The sequence below is a fragment of the Antechinus flavipes genome, chromosome 4 (assembly GCF_016432865.1).
Source record: "Antechinus flavipes isolate AdamAnt ecotype Samford, QLD, Australia chromosome 4, AdamAnt_v2, whole genome shotgun sequence".
NCBI classification, from domain to species: domain Eukaryota; kingdom Metazoa; phylum Chordata; class Mammalia; order Dasyuromorphia; family Dasyuridae; genus Antechinus; species Antechinus flavipes.
The window spans coordinates 133,748,223-133,767,326 of NC_067401.1; the positions used below are offsets into that span (position 1 = coordinate 133,748,223).

The 19,104-nt window shown below is 37.1% G+C and overlaps 1 protein-coding gene across 5 annotated transcripts in view; it reads right to left on the reverse strand.

The window, feature by feature from the left end:
- Window positions 1–10,921, reverse strand: part of WIPF2 (WAS/WASL interacting protein family member 2) — a 62,790-nt gene extending 51,869 nt beyond the window's left edge. The window contains exons 1-3 of one of the 5 annotated variants that reach the window (XM_051994565.1): window positions 10,673–10,921; window positions 8,357–8,519; window positions 7,243–7,312 (exon numbers count right to left, since the gene is read on the reverse strand). The gene's annotated coding sequence lies outside the window, so the exon portion shown is untranslated. The remainder of the gene's footprint in view (window positions 1–7,242; window positions 7,313–8,356; window positions 8,520–10,672) is intronic. The other 4 variants (XM_051994564.1, XM_051994563.1, XM_051994567.1 and 1 more) reach the window with 4 other exon arrangements.
- Between the last annotated feature and the right edge of the window lie 8,183 nt (window positions 10,922–19,104).

A 19,104-nucleotide genomic window follows, 5' to 3' on the forward strand; every position in this document is an offset into this window, starting at 1 on the left:
ACCTATATCAGATTGCTGCTGTCCTGAGGAGGGGAGAGGTAAGGGAGAAAGAAAAACTGAGAACACATTTTATAAAAATGAATATTGAAAACTATCTTTATATGTATTTGGAAAAATAAAATACTATTAAAAAATGAAATAAAAATTTCAGTTCCATATCTTCTTCCCCCTCATTGTATATGTAAGAAATCATACAAAACATTTTCAAATTAGCCACATCTCATTTCTCCTTCCCACCCCCCAAAAAAGCAAGAAAAAATAAAGCAAAAAAATGTGCTTTACTTTGCACCCTGAATCCATCAGTTGTCTATCTGGAGATAGATATTTTCCATAACAAATCCTTTGGAATTATGGCATATCACTACATGATCTAACTGGCTTTCATGGCCAGTTATCTTTACAATATTGCTATTACTGATTGTTTTCTTAGCTTTCTCACTTCACTTTGCATCAGTTCATACAAGTCTTCCAAAGTTTTTCTGAGACCAAGTCCTTTGTAATTTCTTATAGAATAATATTTCATCACAATCATATATCATTCTTTAGCCATTTCCCAACCAATGAGCATATCCTCCATTTCCATTTATTTGCCTCCACAAAAAGAGCTGCTATAAATATTTTTAGAGAGAAAAGTCCTTTTCCTTTTTCTTTGAGTCCATTGGAATACAGATCTAGCACTGGTATTGCTGAGTCAAAGGGCATGCACAAAAAATATACCATTTTGGGCATAGTTCTAAATTATTCTCCTGTGAATACAGAGAGGCTTGGAGAGACTTATATGAACTGATGCTAAGTGAAATGAGCAGAACCAGGAGATCATTATATACCTCAACAACGATACTGTATGAGGATGTATTCGGATGGAAGTAGATCTCTTCAATAAAGAGAGCTAATTCAGTTTCAATTGATCAAGGATAGACAGAAGCAGCTACACCCAAAGAAAGAACACTGGGAAGCGAATGTGAACTATTTGCATTTTTGTTTTTCTTCCCGGGTTTTTACCTTCTGAATCCAATTCTCCCTGTGCAATAAGAGAACTGTTCGATTCTGCAAACATATATTGTATCTAGGATATACTGCAACATATCTAACATATATAGGACTGCTTGCCATCTAGGGGAGAGGATGGAGGGAGGGAGAGGGAAAATCAGAACAGAAGCGAGTGCAAGGGATAATGTTGTAAAAAAATTACCCTGGCATGGATTCTGTCAATATAAAGTTATTATTTAAAAAATAAAATTAAGAAAAAAAAATTATTCTCCTGAACTGTTAAGAGTAGCTTCCAGCTCTACGAACAATGAATTAGTGTAGCTATTTTCCCACATCCCCTCCATCATTTGTCATGTTCTTTTCATTATGTTAGCCAATCTGCTGGGTATGAAGAGGGACCTCAGAGTTGTTTTAATTTGCATTTCTCTAATTATTAGTGAATTACAGCATTTTTCTTATGACTAATGATAGCTTTGATATCTTCCTCTGAAGACTGACCACTTAACTGGGCTCTTATTTTTCTAAATTTGGCTTTAATTATTTAATTCATATTTGAGAGATGAGACCTTTACTAGAGAAACTTGTAAAAAAAATTTTTTTCCCCCAGTTTCTGACTTTATTCTAATTTTTGGTTACACTGGTTTTGTTTGTGCTAAATTTTAATTTTAAGTAATAAAAATTATTAATTTTGCCTTTCAAGAACTTGTTTGAAACGATACTGTATGAGGATGTATTCTGACAGAAGTGGATTTCTTCGACAAAGAGAAAATCTCACTCAGTTTCAATTGATCAATGATGGACAGAAGCAGCTACACTCAAAGAAAGAAGACTGGGAAATGAATGTAAACTGTTTGCATTTTTGTTTTTCTTGCCAGGCTATTTTATCTTCTGAATCCAATCTTCCTGTGCAACGAGAGAACTGTTCGGTTCTGCACACATATAATGTATCTAGGATATATTGTAACATATTCAACATGTATAGGACTGCTTGCCATCGGGGGAGGGGGCAGAGGGAGGGAGGGATAAAGTCAGAACAGAATTGAGTGCAAGGGATAATGTGGTAAAGAAATTTAAAAACAAAAAAAAAGAACTTGTTTGATAAATAAATTCTTCCTTTAGATCTGACAGATTTCTTTCAAGTCCCCCTAATTCACTTCTATCACCCTTCATATCTAACTGATCTATACCCACTTTGAGCTTATCTTGGTATTCAGGGTCAGATGTTGGTCTATACCTAATTTCTGCCAGACCAGTTTAATAGATTTCCTAGTAGTTTTTGTCTAATAGTGAATTCTTACCTCGATAGTTGTGATCTTTCAGTTTATCAAACACTAGGTTACTGTGCTCACTCACTTCTATATATTGTGAATCAATATCTTTAGAAAGAAGATCCAAGAAACTGTGCTGACTAGGAGAAAACTGCTAATAGGAAGCAGGTGAATCCCAAATCACTATTTACAGAGGACTGTTATAATTCCAATCTGGAAATAGTTATTCTTCAGTCCCCAAACAAATGTTTCCTCATTCACTGTAATATTAAAAGATAAGAGTTAAAAATGCCTATGAAAATCAAGTAGATGTGAATGCAAACTACTTAATGACAGCCTCCTTTATGATAAGGTCTGACAAAAAATAAAACAAAACAAAACAAAAAACTGTAGAATATGTTAATGAGGAAGGAAGATGCTTCCTTACACAGAATGAACTGTTACATATTATATCAATATTGAGACCCAAACCACGTAGAACAGAAAATCAAATAACAGAGCTGTACCTTTCCTTGTCAAAGTATCCTACTCTCTAATATCTTGAAGCCACTAGAACCATAAATACTTTCCACTATTGAAGAGCTGGGAAATTTTGCATACTTTCATTAATGAGAATTAGGAATTAGGCTACTAAATCCAGTAAACTTTGAATTTTAAAGAAAAAAAACTAAGTAACTTTTTTTTTTAAGAGGTAGGAAATCAATACAACCCATTAGGACTCAGAAACACGATGAGAGTGACTTTTAAAAAGCAATATATTTACACAAAAAATGGCTTTTATGTATTCTAAACAATGTCTTTGAGCTATTTGTTCATTCTTTTGCATGTCCAACATGTAATTAAAACATGTCTTACTAGATGCTTGGCCTAAGATAAAATACCATGTCCACCAATTCATAACATGAACATCTGTGCTCTCTTACTAGCCTCATGAGGAATACAAATAAACAATGAATATTCCCTAGAAGCAAGCAGATTTTCTGTTCCTTAACCAGCAGGAGATGACAAATTAGCAGTCCCAAAATCCCAGAGAAAGAGCTTCTTAAGAGTCACTGATTCTAAGTCAAATTCTCAGACTCTTAATTTTCATGTTTAAACCTGCACTGTTAGTAGTATGAAAGAACTAAAAGAGCACGATTAAAGATAAAAATTTCAAAAAAAAATTAAATTAATATCAATGCATAAAATAGAATACCATCAGAATTCCTTGACACTCATTCTCAGTTTCCTCATTTGATCTTAATGTGTAACTCCATTTTTCTAGTTCAAGCTTTTTGTTTTTCCACTTTGCATTATTTCATTATAAGAGGCACTTCAGCTTAGTGTCAGAAGACCTGTATTCAAATCTAGCCTCTGATACATAAACTGGAAAATCTGATCCATGGGTAAATGGATCAAAAAGTAAGCTCTCAGCATCCTAAACATCTCTCAAGAATATAAACAACAACTATTCATCTACATTGATAGAAAGAATTTCCTCAGGAGGAGTTCCCTACACCAATGAAATCAAAACTCTAAACCAAAAAGCTTTTTAATAAAAATCTTTTCAGATTTCTCTGTATTCCTCATACCTCCAAATCTTAATTACAGCATTCCACTGTATTAAATTACTACAATTTAATAACTGTCTAATTTTATTTCACATTTAGATTATTTCCATTTTTTTGCAATTATATTTAACACTGGGTAAAAATCTGCTGCTCAGATTTTCTATAGCACCAAATCCAATCTCTAAAATTTTTGTGGAAGCATATTAAAAAACCTCATTTGTACACAACTTACTTCTCTCAACCTAAAACTCTTTCTAGACTTTTCCCTTTAAAAAAAATGAGTAGAACAAAAACTAAAATCTTTCTCTCATCTACAGTGACAACCTAACCTTTTAACAAAGTAGAATTCTTGTCTTGTTTACATCATTGCTTTCCTTACCTCAGAGACCCTGGGTTATCAACCCACCGAAGATCAGTCTCCTTTCTTCCATGAAGGAGGACTGAAATATCCCTCAAAGGAAGAAGGTCTCAAAAGTCCCTTGGTTTACTTAAGGAAAGAGGAGAGGGAACCAGGAGAGAATGGGATCAGTACTCAATTATTCTGGAATATTTACCCAAACTGTATTCTTTTATTTTGTGATCTTGTCCTGATACAAGATCCTATAAACATTACCTGATGTCATTTTGGGGCAGAGTATTATGTTGGAGGGTGTTGGAGGGTATGAAGGATATGCCAGTGTGGACTTATCTCCAAACAAGAAATCCTTGAGTATTAATATTAAATGATTTCTGGTTAAATAAACAAGTATAATATTATTATTAATAATATTTTGTTCTGGATTTTTTTTCTGCAACACTGAACTGATAATCACTTACAATGAACTTCCTAATATTCCATTTATCAAAGTTAGATACATCACAGAGAATGGGTATCAACATTTCTATTTTACTCAGCTGAATAAATATTTTTTAAATACCTACTAGATGCAAAGCTCTGTTCTACATACTGAAGATAAAAATAGATCCCAGTTCTTAAAAAATACATCCTAGAATGACAAGGAATTATTTTAATATACTATCCCCTCCAGGCCCTCTACCACCAGGCAAAAAAAAAAAAAAAAACACTGGTTAAAATATACTAATACAAAAAAAGATAAATGAAGGCTTTTTGGGGGGACGGGGAGGAAAATAGGGGAGAGAGGAAGAGGACTGCTGGGAAGTGTGACAAGCGATGGTAATGGAAGTGAAGCATCTGAGTTGGATTTTAAAGATTGAGAGAATTCAACTATATCATGTACCTACTTTCTATTCTCTATAAAACCTTAATAGGGATGATCTACAAAAGTATCCAGAGAACCCTTGATATAAACAAGAACAAACAGGCAAGGTTTTCAAACAATTCTCTGTAGCAGGCCAAATCTCAAAAATACAAAGGATACAAGTTCTTCTTGTGTTCGTTAATTTAAAAAGCATTTCAATCAGTAGAACAAAATGTAACTTTGAAGGCTCTCCTCCAATGCATACACTTACCATTTGCATTCTGTTCAATAAATATTGTCTAATTTAGTGGAAATAACTTTCTATTTTATGCTCTGATATTAATAAACAAGTCACTTCAAGAGTTATCTGAAGAAGGGGTTCTTCTATTAACAAAAATATATATACAGGAAGGTATATGCCACTAAACTGGACAGAGTCCAAATAGAAAATGGATTCCTTAAACGTGGAAAGGTCCTCTGTTGTAGATAACATAGGGCTGATTACATCAAGATGGCAAAGTGGACAGAGTCCTGGGCCTAGAGTCAAAAGACGTGAGTTCAAATTCAGTCTCAAGACACTGTGATACTGGGCAAGCCACTTAACCTGTCTGCCTCAGTTTTTCTATATATAAAATATAATAAAATAATTAGCATCTATTTCAAAGGCTTGTTGTGAGGATTAAATAAGATCTGTATAAAGCCCTTAGTTTAGTGCTTAGCACATAGTAGGCATTTATCAATAAATGCTTGTTTCTTCCGTTCTTTCTTCTTTCCTATCTTCTTTAATGATATACTCAATAACACCAAAGAGTTTGATCCAATGATTCACCAAAAAAGCAATAAAATGGATGAAAAACGCCTATTATCCAGACTATGATTTTCATTTGGATGGCCAACCCACCAAGTTGGGCCATTACTAAATATATCTACGACACTGCAGAGAGCTAGGCTCAGAAGTGAATAGGAAGAAGAAAATTTGCAGGGGAAAGAAGCAGAATGCATGACATTTGACAAAACAGAGTTCAAAATACTGAAACCCTAAGCTGCTAAAACAAAAACCCATCATTTAGATTCCAAATATTCTTCTGGAAATGTTAAAGATATAAATTACAAAACATTACAACATTCAAAGACCCAAAATTGGGCAATAATGAAAAACCATATGGTAAATATAAATAAGCATATTACCAACAACAACTAGGAAATAGCATAAAGGAAATCATACAGGAGATTTAAGTTCAGAAAAGCAGGTGGTCCAGTCATGTATGGATACCATGGGACAGCCTGAATCCCATACTGATATCCAAATAATGCTGAACAAAACAATGTAGTAGACAGAGCACTGGGAAGACTCATCCTTGTAAGTTCAAACACTACCTAAATACTTACTAGCTGTGTGACCCTGGGCAAGTCATTTAACCCTATTTACCTCAAGTTTCCTCACCTGTAAAATGAGCTTAAGAATATGGCAAATCAGTCCAATTTTTGTCAAGAAAACACCAAATGGAGTCACAAAAAGTTTCAAACACAATTGAAATGACAACAAAAAACCCAAATAATCTTTAAAAACACAAGACTGGGTGAAGCAAAATGATAATGAAACAAGATAACAAATACCACTGAGAAAATGGGGAAACTGTACCTTAAAAAAAAACTTTAAGAACTCTGAATTTTTCATGATGGTTCATGTTAAATTTTAAAATTTATTTATCAGCGTACTACATTTAGATCTTAGAACAACAGGGTAAACAATTACTTTACCCAAAGGGTCATAAAACTGTGCATACCCTTTGATCCAACAGTGTCTCTACTGGGTTTACTGAGATCATAAAAAAGGGGAAAGGACCCAAACATGCAAAAATATTTGTAGCAGCCCTTTTTATAGTGGCAAGGAACTAGAAATTGAGTGGATGGCCATCAGTTGGGGAATGGCTGAATAAGTTATGGTCTAAGAATGTAAAGGAATATTATTTTTCTATAAGAAATGACAAGCAGGTTGATTTCAGAAAAGCTTGGAAAGACTTACATGAACTGATGCTAAGTGAAATGAGTTAAAACCAAGAGAATATTGTACACAGCAATAACAAGATTATGAGATGATTTTTGTGATGGATTTGGCTCTTTTCAACAAGGAGATGATTCAAGGTAATTCCAATAGGCTTGTGATGGAAAGAGCCATCTGAAACCAAAGAGAGGATTATGGAGACTGAATGTGGATCACAAAGTAGTGATTACCTTTTTTGTTGTAATTGTTCATTTGTTGGACTGTTTTTTCTTTCTCTTTTCCCCTTTTGATCTGATTTTTCTTGTGCAGCATGATAAATGTGGAAATATATTTTAGAAGAATTGTCCATGTTTAATTGAATTATTTGCTGTCTAAGGGAGGGAGGAAAGGAAGGGAGAAAAATATGGAGCACAAGGTTTTGCAAGGGAGGATGTTATAAACTATTGTTGTACATATTTTGAAAAATAAAAAGCTAATATTATTTTTTAAATTAAAAAAAAAACCCATCTCAGAAGTATACCTGGAACTTGTGATCACTCAAAATAGTTCCAAAATTAGGAGGTAAAATACAACTTCTAACAGGCTTCTTTCAAAATACTTCTTTATTAATTTCAAAGTAATTAATCTGTACTTAAGCCACTAGTTAAATAAGGTCAACTTTGAGGAAAGAAGTCAAGGATCCTAGGACAGGACACTGATTTCTTTTCTTCAAAGCAGCTATCAGCGCTTCCAACAAGTCTCACTTTCAATATCAATTCGACCTCCCCCTCACTTTTCAAGTCCCAGGCACTCCTCCCCTCCCCCCCTTCTGGGCAGTTTATCCATCTCAAGTCAGCCAAGTTCTGCTGGGAAGCTGTGTGAAGAACACCACCAATAAGAGCCTTACTTTGAGGAGACCATAATCATGACAGGAGATGAAAAGAAATTATTTGGCTAAGAGATGCATTGTGCCAAACTGTTAGTCCCCATTTTGAGGTCTCTGCTTGCATGTCTGCAGCTATTCTTCCCTTTAACAATATCCATTTTCCAAGGCAAGGGAAATGAGCTCAGTTTCTGTTTCCATCTCTTTTTGGGTAAGTCAAGGTTCTTTTCAGCCTTGTGGTATCAAACCAAGTCACAGAAAAGGTATCCCCAGGAGATTAAAATACAGAAGGCCACTATTATGTAATTTGCTGCCACACCTGTTCCCCTTCAGCAGAGAAAATAGGGAAATATGACAAGGAATAAGATGAATTCACTCTGTCAAAGCTTGACTTGTATATGCTGAGCTTGTTCTTGACAAAGAAAAATGGAAATATTAGCTACAAGTAAATGAATGTACAATAAGATTAGAACTGATTTTACCTCTGAATAACTGTGTCCTCTCTTCATAACCTCCAGCTCACCAGGGGGGTATGGGGAGTCAATGAAGTCTGGGGCTGTAGAAACACCTAGACTCTCCAGCCCATCAAGTTCAGGATAGCTTCAGAACACTAGGAAAACAGACCCCCAAGTGTACCAGATCACTCTGCCAACCAAACACAAAGGAAAAACAAAAGGGAAATTAAAAAGCAGTCCATTTAGCCTTCATGGGCTAGCTCATGAATATTCAAGCAAACATAGGGAAAAAAGAAGACTGATTTAAAGTGCAATCTCTGGAAGCCAAGAATGACAATGTCATATTTTCTCTCCTCAACATACATAAATTCTGACCTTTAAACCATCTTGATAATTTCATTGTTCTAGGTCTCCACATAGGCATCAAATTCTTCATCAGTGCCAGATAATCACAGAGGTAAACAACGTCCTAATACCACACAAAAAATAAGTATGCTAATGGGCAGAGAAGGCTTTCTGTAACAAATCTTCTAAAACTCACCAATGGGATAGTATACAAATAAGAAACAAAAGAAAATGTAGGTCTCTAAAGAAGAAAAATCAGAAAGTCAAATTTGTCCACAGGGTACCATAAAACCTCTCAGAAGTTAAGTATACCAATTTCATGATTTCTGGGCAACAGGCCCAATACTTTAAAAATATCATTTTTCTTTAATTGTCTCTCAAAGAAGTTAAGAGGAAATCAGTGGAAAACTATAAATGTTAATATGCTTTAAGTGACTAGAAGCAAACAAGACCTATGAAGAGAGCCCTATAGTAAAATCTAAAGTGTGAGAAGTTCCATGCCTTGCCTCAAAGTCAAAGGTGACTTGAAACTTGAAATGAATCTGGAAAGCCAAGAACCTTTTTGTAGACCCCTCCCCAGAAACAGGTTATTACCCACACCCTTGATATTCAGGGGATCAAATAGCCCTAACTTATCGACTGGATAGACAAGTACATAAATTTATTTAATCTCTTTGGGCTTTATTTTTCATGTCTATAAAACGGGGCTAAAACTTGTAGGACTAACCTCACAAGGTTATTATGAAGCTCAAATGAGACAATACACTTAAAACCTCTCCATAAATGTTGGTTACATTCCCCTCATCCTCACAGTGTTGTATTCCTTCATGCCTCAAAAACATCTCCTTTCTCCGTAAAGCCATCTCTCATCTACTCTATACATCCATGCCCCCTTGAATTACTTTGTCTTCCTCATTAGAAATGTAAGCTCCTTAAAGGAACAGGCTGTTTTGGCCTTTCTCATATCCCCATCCTTCACACAGTGCCCCTTTTTGCCAAACACTTGAATCCCCTCCAGGAACTCTACCATCCAGTTACAACTGGCCTATTTGTTATTCCTCACACAGGACTGGCCATCTCACAACACCCCGTGCAGAGACCCAGCCCCCTGCCTGGAAATGCGCTCCCTCCTTAGTTTTGCTTCCTAGCTTCTCTGGCTACTTTCAAGACTCTGCTCCAATCCCACTTCCAGTGCCTTCCCTTCAAGATGTCCTTCCATTTGCACTCTATCCATCCAATCTGTTCATAGTTATTTGCATGCTGCCTCCATTATTGTAAGAGTTTCAGGAGGGCAGACCCCCCCCCCCATTTATTTGTTTATTTTTAACCATTCCCTCAGCAGTGCGTGCTCAGTAAGCGCTTCATAAGCACTCGTGGGATGACTGCCGGGAACACAACACAAGTATGCTTTAAAGCCAGTAGACAGTCGAGCCTGACCCTCTCGGGACTCCTGTTCCTCCTACCCTTTCCAACTCCACTCCGGGCCCCAGGTTCAGCTACCTTCATTAGCAAACACACCAATTTTAACCTCAAGGCAGATCGCCGCCCCCAACCCCGCTCCCCATCCACACTACTTCTCCCCAACACTCCTTCCAGCAACGCTGCCCTTCCTCCAAGCTGCCAATTTTCGCCCCCAAACGCTGTCTCCCTGCAGCCTTGTGGAATGTCACTAGACACAGACTCCCCGGACCCACGAAGGAGGTGGGGGAAGGGTCTGGAAAGAGGAAGGGGAAGGAGAGAAAAGTCCTCCCAACTCCTCCAGTCCAGCTCTTTCCCCAACCCCATCACTCCGCCCTCCAGGTTCGCTCCCTCCTTCCTGGCCACCTCCATTCCCCTACCCCCAATCTCCATCCTTCGGTCCTTATCCGCCCCCCAACACAAGTTGCCGCACTCTCCAGCCCTTCCCCCCCCACCTAGCCCTCGGGAAAAGACTCTAAGCCCCGCCTCTATCCCATCTCTCTTCAAGCCCCTCCCCCACGACCCCCTCCCTTCCCCCACCTTCAGGTCCGCGGGTCACCTCAGATCCGGGGCCCGAGTGCCCCGGCCCCTCCGCACTCGGTCCGCCGCCGCTCCGAAAGCCTCTGTTCTCCTCCTCTGCCGCCGCCGCCGCCGCTCCGGCCTCGTCCGGTCCTCTCAGCTCTCTCTCTCTCTCTATCTCTCTCTCTCACCCTTCCTCACCGCCACCGCCCCTTTTGCCAACCCGGAAGTGGATCCTCTCCCACCGTCCCCAGCGTCCGCGAACAAAATGGAGTTGGGGGAAGGAAGGAGGAGGGAATGGAGCCCAGGACTATTGGACGCATACGCTCCTACGAAGGCCTGCCTCCTTGCGGAATGACGGAAGCGGAGGGAACGCTGCCGCCATGTTGATGAGGTCGCGGGTTTCCTCCTAAAAAAAGAGGAAGTAGGAGCGGGAAAAGGACTGTGTGTGATAGATACTGCCCTTTTCTCACTCACACCACCCACTCTTCCCTCCTCTCACCCCAACCAATTTCAACCAGTTTCTCTCGGGAACAAAAGTGTAAAAGAGAACTGGACTCGAGCCTAATCCTGCAGATACCTTATGGCCAAGCGCCTGTTGTCATGACGACAGAGATGATGGCTCCTGCCAGGATCATGATGTTCCAGAGAATCCAGAGTTGAGAGGGAACCCAAAGGCCGTGCAGTGCGACTCATACTTGAGCAAGAATTCTTGCTACAATACCCCCACCAAGTGATCATCCAGCCTTGACCTGAAAGTTTCCAGTAAAGTGAAACCCACTATCTATGCAGATCATCCCACTTTTGAAGATTGTTTACTTGTTATGAAATTTTTCCTAACTTTTACTCTAAATTTTCCTCTCTACCACTTCCAGTTTATGTTCTACTTTTGGAACCAACCAGATTAACCCCCCTTCTCCTTAATTATTATTATTAGTAGTATTTTATTGAGATGTCCAGGGAACAAGCAAGCAAGCAATCAACACTTATTAAGTGCCAGACCCTGAAACCTAAAGTCCTCCTCCCAAGGCAGATGAGCTTTTTCTGTAGCTTATAGTCAAAGAATTGTCTCCGACACTGAGAAATTCATTGACTTAAATTCCAGTGAAGTCTGACATTGTATCAGTATGTGTCAGAAACAGCACATGAATCCAAATCTTTTGACTCAAAGGATGCCTCTCTTCTACATGGCAGCTCTTTATATATATATAATCTTGATGGCTATCCTGTCATTCATGCCCACACACATATATTGGGGCCTCTGCCCCAAGCATTCTCTTCTCCAAATAAACATCTCCACTTCCTTCAACTAATCCTAGGTAGCATGGTTTCCAGTACCCTCACCTTGCTGGTTGGTTTCTCCTGGACTCTCTCCCTTTTGTCAATATCCTTTCTAAGATATAGTGCCTATTTAGAGCTGAGCACAATATTCAAGATAACATAGAATTGATATAAGTATCACCATGTTCCTTATTCTGGATCTAGGCTCTCAATGCAGTCTAATAGAGTATTGATTGGTTAGTTTTTTACATCCACGTCACATTGAGCTAGTTCACTATAACTCTCAGATCTTTTCATATATAAATTGTTGTCTAACTACACTTTCCTCAACTTGTATTTACACAATTGATTTTTTTAATCCTTTTCATTTCTCACCTACCAGGAAGCTCATTATTGGGAAATTTTTATTATCCTGCAAGATCTCATCAGCCTTGGTATTCTACTTCATCACTATCCTTGTTCTTCTGATTGGAGAGTGGGGCCATTAATTTTAAATGCTCCATTTGTGGAGGGGCCTCAGCTCAGATTTTATTGTTCAGTCAGCTCAATCATATTCTACCTGATCCAGCTCATTTTACAGATGAGGCAAACTCATCTGAGTTTTAACTGAGGCAAACAGTTAAATTATTTGCCTAAGATCAGATAACTAATAAGTGTCTGAAGTCAAATTTGAACTTAGGAAGATGAGTCTTCCTGACTCCTGGCCTGACTCTTTATTCACTATGCCCTAGCTCAGTTCAGAACATCTTATTTTTCAATTAGCTAAACTCTTAGGCACTTCTATGACTTCTCTACCATGCCTCACTTCAATTCCAATCTTTCACACATTATGCTCTCAGGAATCCTTTCTTAGGTTTATCCATTATCTCGTTTACTGTAGTCCTTTAAGCCTTGATCCCCTTGTTCTGTCCTGAATGGTCCTTGATACATCCAAGTTAACATTTCAGAATATATTGCAATTCTACATTTAGGTTTTTCTTCTTTAGACAAAATAAAGTCAACTCCTTTAATCTCTACCTTCTCTCTCTTTTGTTCTCTCCACATCTTCCTCCTCTTTCAATTATTGGATCCTCTAGAACTGAACATAGAAATACCATGCGGGTCCTTATTAACAGTAGGGTAATGGAAGGACAACTTGATGGTTCCTGGAAGCACAATCAGCCAGTGAACACATGTTAAATTAAATACAGCTAGGTTAAAAAGGAAAGAGGGATTACTATGGGAGGTAGACCAGAACTCTTGAGTACAAGCACATTTCTTAAGATTTCATCTTTACCTGATAAGTTAGATTAACCTTTGGTCTATATTCAGGCCAATACCAAATTTTTACTTCTATTCTGATTTTATTAGGAGAAATATCAAATTTCTCTTCAAATTTGATGAAATAGTTTATTCTCTTCAGGTAAACAGTTAATCATTTTATTAGTTTTTCATTTTTTTATATAAGGGAGCCTCTAAGCATTTTTTAATAAGTTTTTTTTCATTAAATCAGAAGACCTTGGTTTGTTGCATAGGATAAAAAAAAAGTGGGGAAAGAAGAATGGTCACCTTGACAAGGTTAGGGCTTTTAAAAATTGTTTCAACCCCTCTCCCCAACAAATCCTTTTATCTTGAGAGATTTGAAAGGGGTAAAAAGCAAAGAAAAAAAAATAGACAATAACTTAATTTTCTTTTGATGATAGTTAAATTCCTAGCAGCAGTTTGGGAAATGAGTTCTTCCAAAAATCCATAACTCTGTTCCCCATCAGTCCTTCATCTCCCTCTTTTCCCCAGTATCCTCCAGTCAGGTGACAATTTACTTTAATGGGAACAGTAGTACTGACACCTAGTGGATTTAGTGTGTACAACCTTACTGGGCCTTCACTTTACTTTGTCTCCACTTTCTACCAGAAATGAGGCGACTATACACCTTTTCATGTGCTTTGGGATTAATAAAGCACTTTCTTTACAACAGCCCTGGAAGGTAAAAGTATTTTTCACCATTTTACATTTGAAGAAAATCATTTTCCATATCTCCACTGAAACCAGATGGGGCAAAAATAATTGAAGGGGGAATATGTTAAGAGAACATAGGTAGAATAACACTGGGGAAAGAATGTTGGTCCAAGACAGGGAGCTATCCAAGCAACAGGACTCTGGCAATGCTTAAGAAAGAAAGGTTTCCATTCTCCAATTGATAAATGGTCAAAGAATATGAACAGACAATTTTCAAATGAAGAAATTGAAACTATTTTTAGTCATATGAAAAGGTGCTCCAAATCATTATTGAACAGAGAAATGCAAATTAAGACGACTCTGAGATACCACTACACACCTGTCAGATTGACTAAGCTGACAGGAAAAAAATAATGATGAATTTGGAGGGAATGTGGGAAAACTGGGATACTGATACATTGTTGGTGGAGTTGTGAATCATTCTGGAGAGCAAAAAGTTATCAAACTGTACATACCCTTTGATCCAGCAGTGTTACTACTGGGCTTGTATTCCAAAGAGATATTAAAGGAGGGAAAGAGACTCACATGTGCAAAAATGTTTGTGGCAGCTCTTTTTGTAGTAGCAAGAAACTGGAAACTGAATGGATGCCCATCAATTGGAGAATGGCTGAATAAGTTAATAGTACATAACTTTTATGGAATATTATTGTTCTATAAGAAATGACCAGCAGGATGAATGCAGAGAAGCTTAGAGAGACATACGTGAACTGATGCTGCGTGAAATGAGCAGGAGATCATTATACAGTTCAACAACACTACTACATGATAATCAGTTCTGATGGACATGGCTCTCTTCTACAATGAGATAAACCAAATCAATTCCAATTAATCTGTAATAAACAGAACCAGCTATACCCAGAGAAAGAACACTGGGAAATGAGTATGGACCACAACAAAACATTTCTACTCTTTCTGTTATTTTTTGCTTGCATTTTTGTTTTCTCAGATTATTTTTACCTTCTTTCTAAATCCATTCTTTCTTGTGCAACAAGATAAGTGTATAAATATGTATACATATATTGTATTTAACATATACTTCAACATATTTAACATGTATGGGACTACCTGCTATCTAGGGGAGGGGTGGAAGGAAGGAGGGGCAAAGTTGAAACAAGTTTTTGGGAGGGTCAATGTTGAAAAATTACCCATGCATATGTTTTGTATATAAAAAGCTATAATTTTTTTTTAAAGTATAGGCTTCTAACTCTGCAAAGTGAGACACAATACCAGTGAGTGATCCATGTTGGCATTATTTGCTGGGTAATAGTTAAGGATATAACCATTACCTTATATCTCTATCTCTCTGATAAAGGAGAAGCCCCAGAAAGAATTCTTCTCCATCCACCTACTCCAATATTCGACTGATGTAGCATTTATTAAGGGCTCATCAGGAGGTTTTGTGCTAAAATGACGGAGTGCAAATGCAAAAAAATTCCCACACTCACAGAGAAAGCATGCATAAATGTATACATACATATATGTATGACATATACATGTGTGTATAAATGACATAGTAAGAAAGAAGAGCCCTAGCAGGAAAAGCTTTGTGTAGAGGTGATACTTGAGCTGAGCCATGAAAAGAAGTAAGGAATTTTATGAAGCAGAAGTAAATAGGGAATGGAAAATGACTAATATAAATGTACAGTTTGTAGGGTAAACATAAATGTTATCTCCCCAAGTAGAATTTATGCTCTTTGAGGGCAGGGACTGGCTTTTTCTTCTACCTTTCTGTATATTCCCAGTGCCATATATAAGGTTTAGATTGAAACTGTCTCATTTTAGCCTTGATACTTCAGGTAGCTAAAGCTTCCCTTTTATTATCTCCAGTGTATCCTGTATTTAGCTTGATTATACATAGTTGTTTGTATATTGTCTCCCTCCCAGTAGATTCTGAGCTTCTTGAAATCAGGGACAGCCTTCTGGCTTTCTTTGTATTCCCAGCACTTAATACAGTGCCTGGCACATAATACTTTAAAACTGCTTATTGACTAGCTCATTAGGCATGAACATTTTTGGATTGAATCAAACAAGCATAACTAAGTGTGAATAGGGACTATGTAATTCCATGAATCAAAGTCAACCTGTGAAATACCTGCACAATTCTTATAAGAAGCAACAGCTATCTCAGACGTAGAGAAGTCTGAATGGCTAGATTTGAAAAGTTAGAGCAAGTATGACATTACTAGCATTCTTTTAAGAAGCAAAGGGAGGACTAAGTAATGGCAGGAAAAGGAGAATCATTGGCTCTAAAGGAATTCTCAAAGCAGTGGACCAAGGCTGAAAGAAATCCCAAGAAAAGATATGCTCCTTCCTCAGCTTCCCTTATAGATGTTTATCTACAGATACTACAGTAAAATCTGCTGTTGTATTACCTATGTTTCCCATAAAACAAATTTTGCCTCTTCCATCCTAAGAGCAAATTTTACATATACATATGCATACATATAAACATATTGTTACATGTATGCATGCATGTATATACATGCAATCCTGCAAATAATTCAATTTTTGAGTGTTAGGAAATTTTAAAATGGAGGGTATGGAACAATTATGACTAAACTCAGAACTTTTCACCTGAATTTCCATAAAGTCAAAAAGAAGGAAAGCAAATGAACTTTAAGGACCATTATATTGTTCCCTAGGCTTATCTTAAGCTAATTTATTGTAACAAAATGTTACATTGGTTCTTAATAAATATTTACCTGAGTATCAGAGATGAGAGATGGAGACTCATGCATCAGTAACAGAGAGGTTCGGTTTGACTGGATCAAAGAATGTGAGAAGGGAATTGATGTATAGTGAGGCTAAAAATCAGTTTATGAACGGCTTTATAAAACAACAGGAAATCACTGGACTTTGAGGAAGTGACATGATCAAGTTTGTGCTTAACGAAAAATTGCTTTGGCTGGTTTGTGGAAGATGGATTGGATTTGGGAAAGACAAGGCAAGGTAGGGACCACTTAGTTGGTCATTACAATAATCTAGGTGAGAGATGATGACAATGAAGCTGCAGCTGTTTTACTGGACAAATAGAGATAGAATTTAGGAGGAAGAAATTATAAGATTTGGCAAATGATTGGATACGTGACATAAGGAAGTATTGAGTAGAAAAATGCCAAGACTAAGATGACAGAAAAAGATAATGATAAATGTTGGAGGGGAAAACTGGGATACTAATAGATTGGGGTTTTCCCCCCGCTGAGGCATTTGGGGTTAAGTGACTTGCCCAGGGTCACACAGCTAGGAAGTGTTAAGTGTCTGAGGTCAAATTTGAACTCAGGTCCTCCTGACTTCAGGGTTGGTGCTCTATCCACTGTTCCACCTAGCTACCCTAAACTAATACATTGTTGGTGGAGTTGAGAACTGATCCAACCGTTCTGGAGAACAATTTGGAACTATGCCCCAAGGGATATAAAATTGTGCACACACTGACTCAGCCATATTATTACTGGCTCTGCATCCCAAATAGATAATAAAAGAGGGAAAAGGACCCACATGTACAAAAAATATTGCAGCTCTTTTTATAGTGACAAGGATTGGAAATTGAGTAGATACTCACTGATTAGGGAATGACTGAATAAGTTATGATTTATGAATGTGATGAAATATTATTGTTCTATACAAAATTATGAGCAGGATGATTTCAGAAAAGCTTGGAAAGACAAGTAAAGTGAGCAGAACTAGGAGAACATTGTACACAGTAATAGCAAAATTATGTGATGATCAACTATGATAGACTTAACTCTTCTCAGCAATGCAGTGATCCAAGACAATTCCATTAGACTTTGGATGGAAAATGCTATCTGCATCCAGAGGAAAAAACTATGGAAACTGAATGTGGATTGAAAGCCAGTATTTTCATCTTTTGTTTTTTGCTTGCTTTTTCTTTCTCATGGTTTTTTCCCTTTTGGTCTGATTTTTTTTTTAACACGACATGACAAATATGGAATTATGGTTAAAAGTATGGTGTATATATATGTCAGATTGCTTGCTGTCTTGGTGAGGGGAGAGGTAAGGGAGGAAGGGAGAAAAAATATGAAACACATATTCTTACAAAAATGAATGTTGAAAACTATCTTTCCAAGTATTTGGAAAAATAAAATACTATTGAGGGGGAAAAAAAGAATAATGCCAAGATTGAAAACCTAGGAACCTGGAAGAATGATTGTGCCTTTGACCAAAATAGAAAAGTTTGATAGACAGGTAGGCTGGGAAGGGAATGGGGTGGGGATTCAAATAATTAGCTCTGTTTTGGAAGTGTTGAAATTAAGATGACTCCAGAACAACCAGTTTGAAAAGTCCAAGTTAACCATTGGTTTCTTATAAGGAAATTGCTTCCGGAGGAATTGTCTCTGAAGCTATATCCAAGTAACTATGATATCTGCAACTTTGCCCTTTCTCCTCTTCTCAAACTTCCTTGTCATTCTGAGAGGAAAAGTTTCTGTTTGGGAAAAAAAAGCAAAAAAAAAAAAAAAAAAAAAAAAAAAAAAGTATTTTCTGGGGATGTTGGGAAGGAGTCTGCTCAGTTTCCTGGGAAGATGAAGAGCTACAGCAACAATAGCCATCTGAACATTCTCTGAACAATGTCTTAATATCCTGGATTGGTGTCCTTTAAGTTTTGAGAGAACCCAAAATCTTAGTAAGGGCTCTGTAAAACTTATGTCTCTTTGGCTTTGTTCAACTTAAAATTCTATTTTCTCTTTAGTGATCTCTTCAAGAAGTTTGGCACCTAGATTTGATCATTAGGCAAAAAGAATATGAATGCTCATGATTCTTATCTTACTCTTTATGTATTTTAGACCTAAACAGGTCGAATTTTTTGACTTCATGGCAACCTTGGCTCTCACAAATGGCTAATGTAGGGGAAATGAGGATGACATTTATAAAAAGTATTCCACGGGGATCTTTCATCTTCTACACTTTTACCTCCATCTGGAATTCCTATCTATCATTCACTTTATTTATTTTTAAATTTTCAATAGTAGTTTATTTTTCCAAATATATGTAAAGATAGTTTTCAACATTCATTTTTGTAGGACTTGATATTGCAAATTTTCTTCCCTCCCTCTCTCCATCAGCTCCCTCTTCCCCAAGACAGCAAGTAATCTAATATAGATTAAATATATTTGATTCTTTTAAACATATTTGTTATGTTATGCAAGAAAAAGCAGAACAAA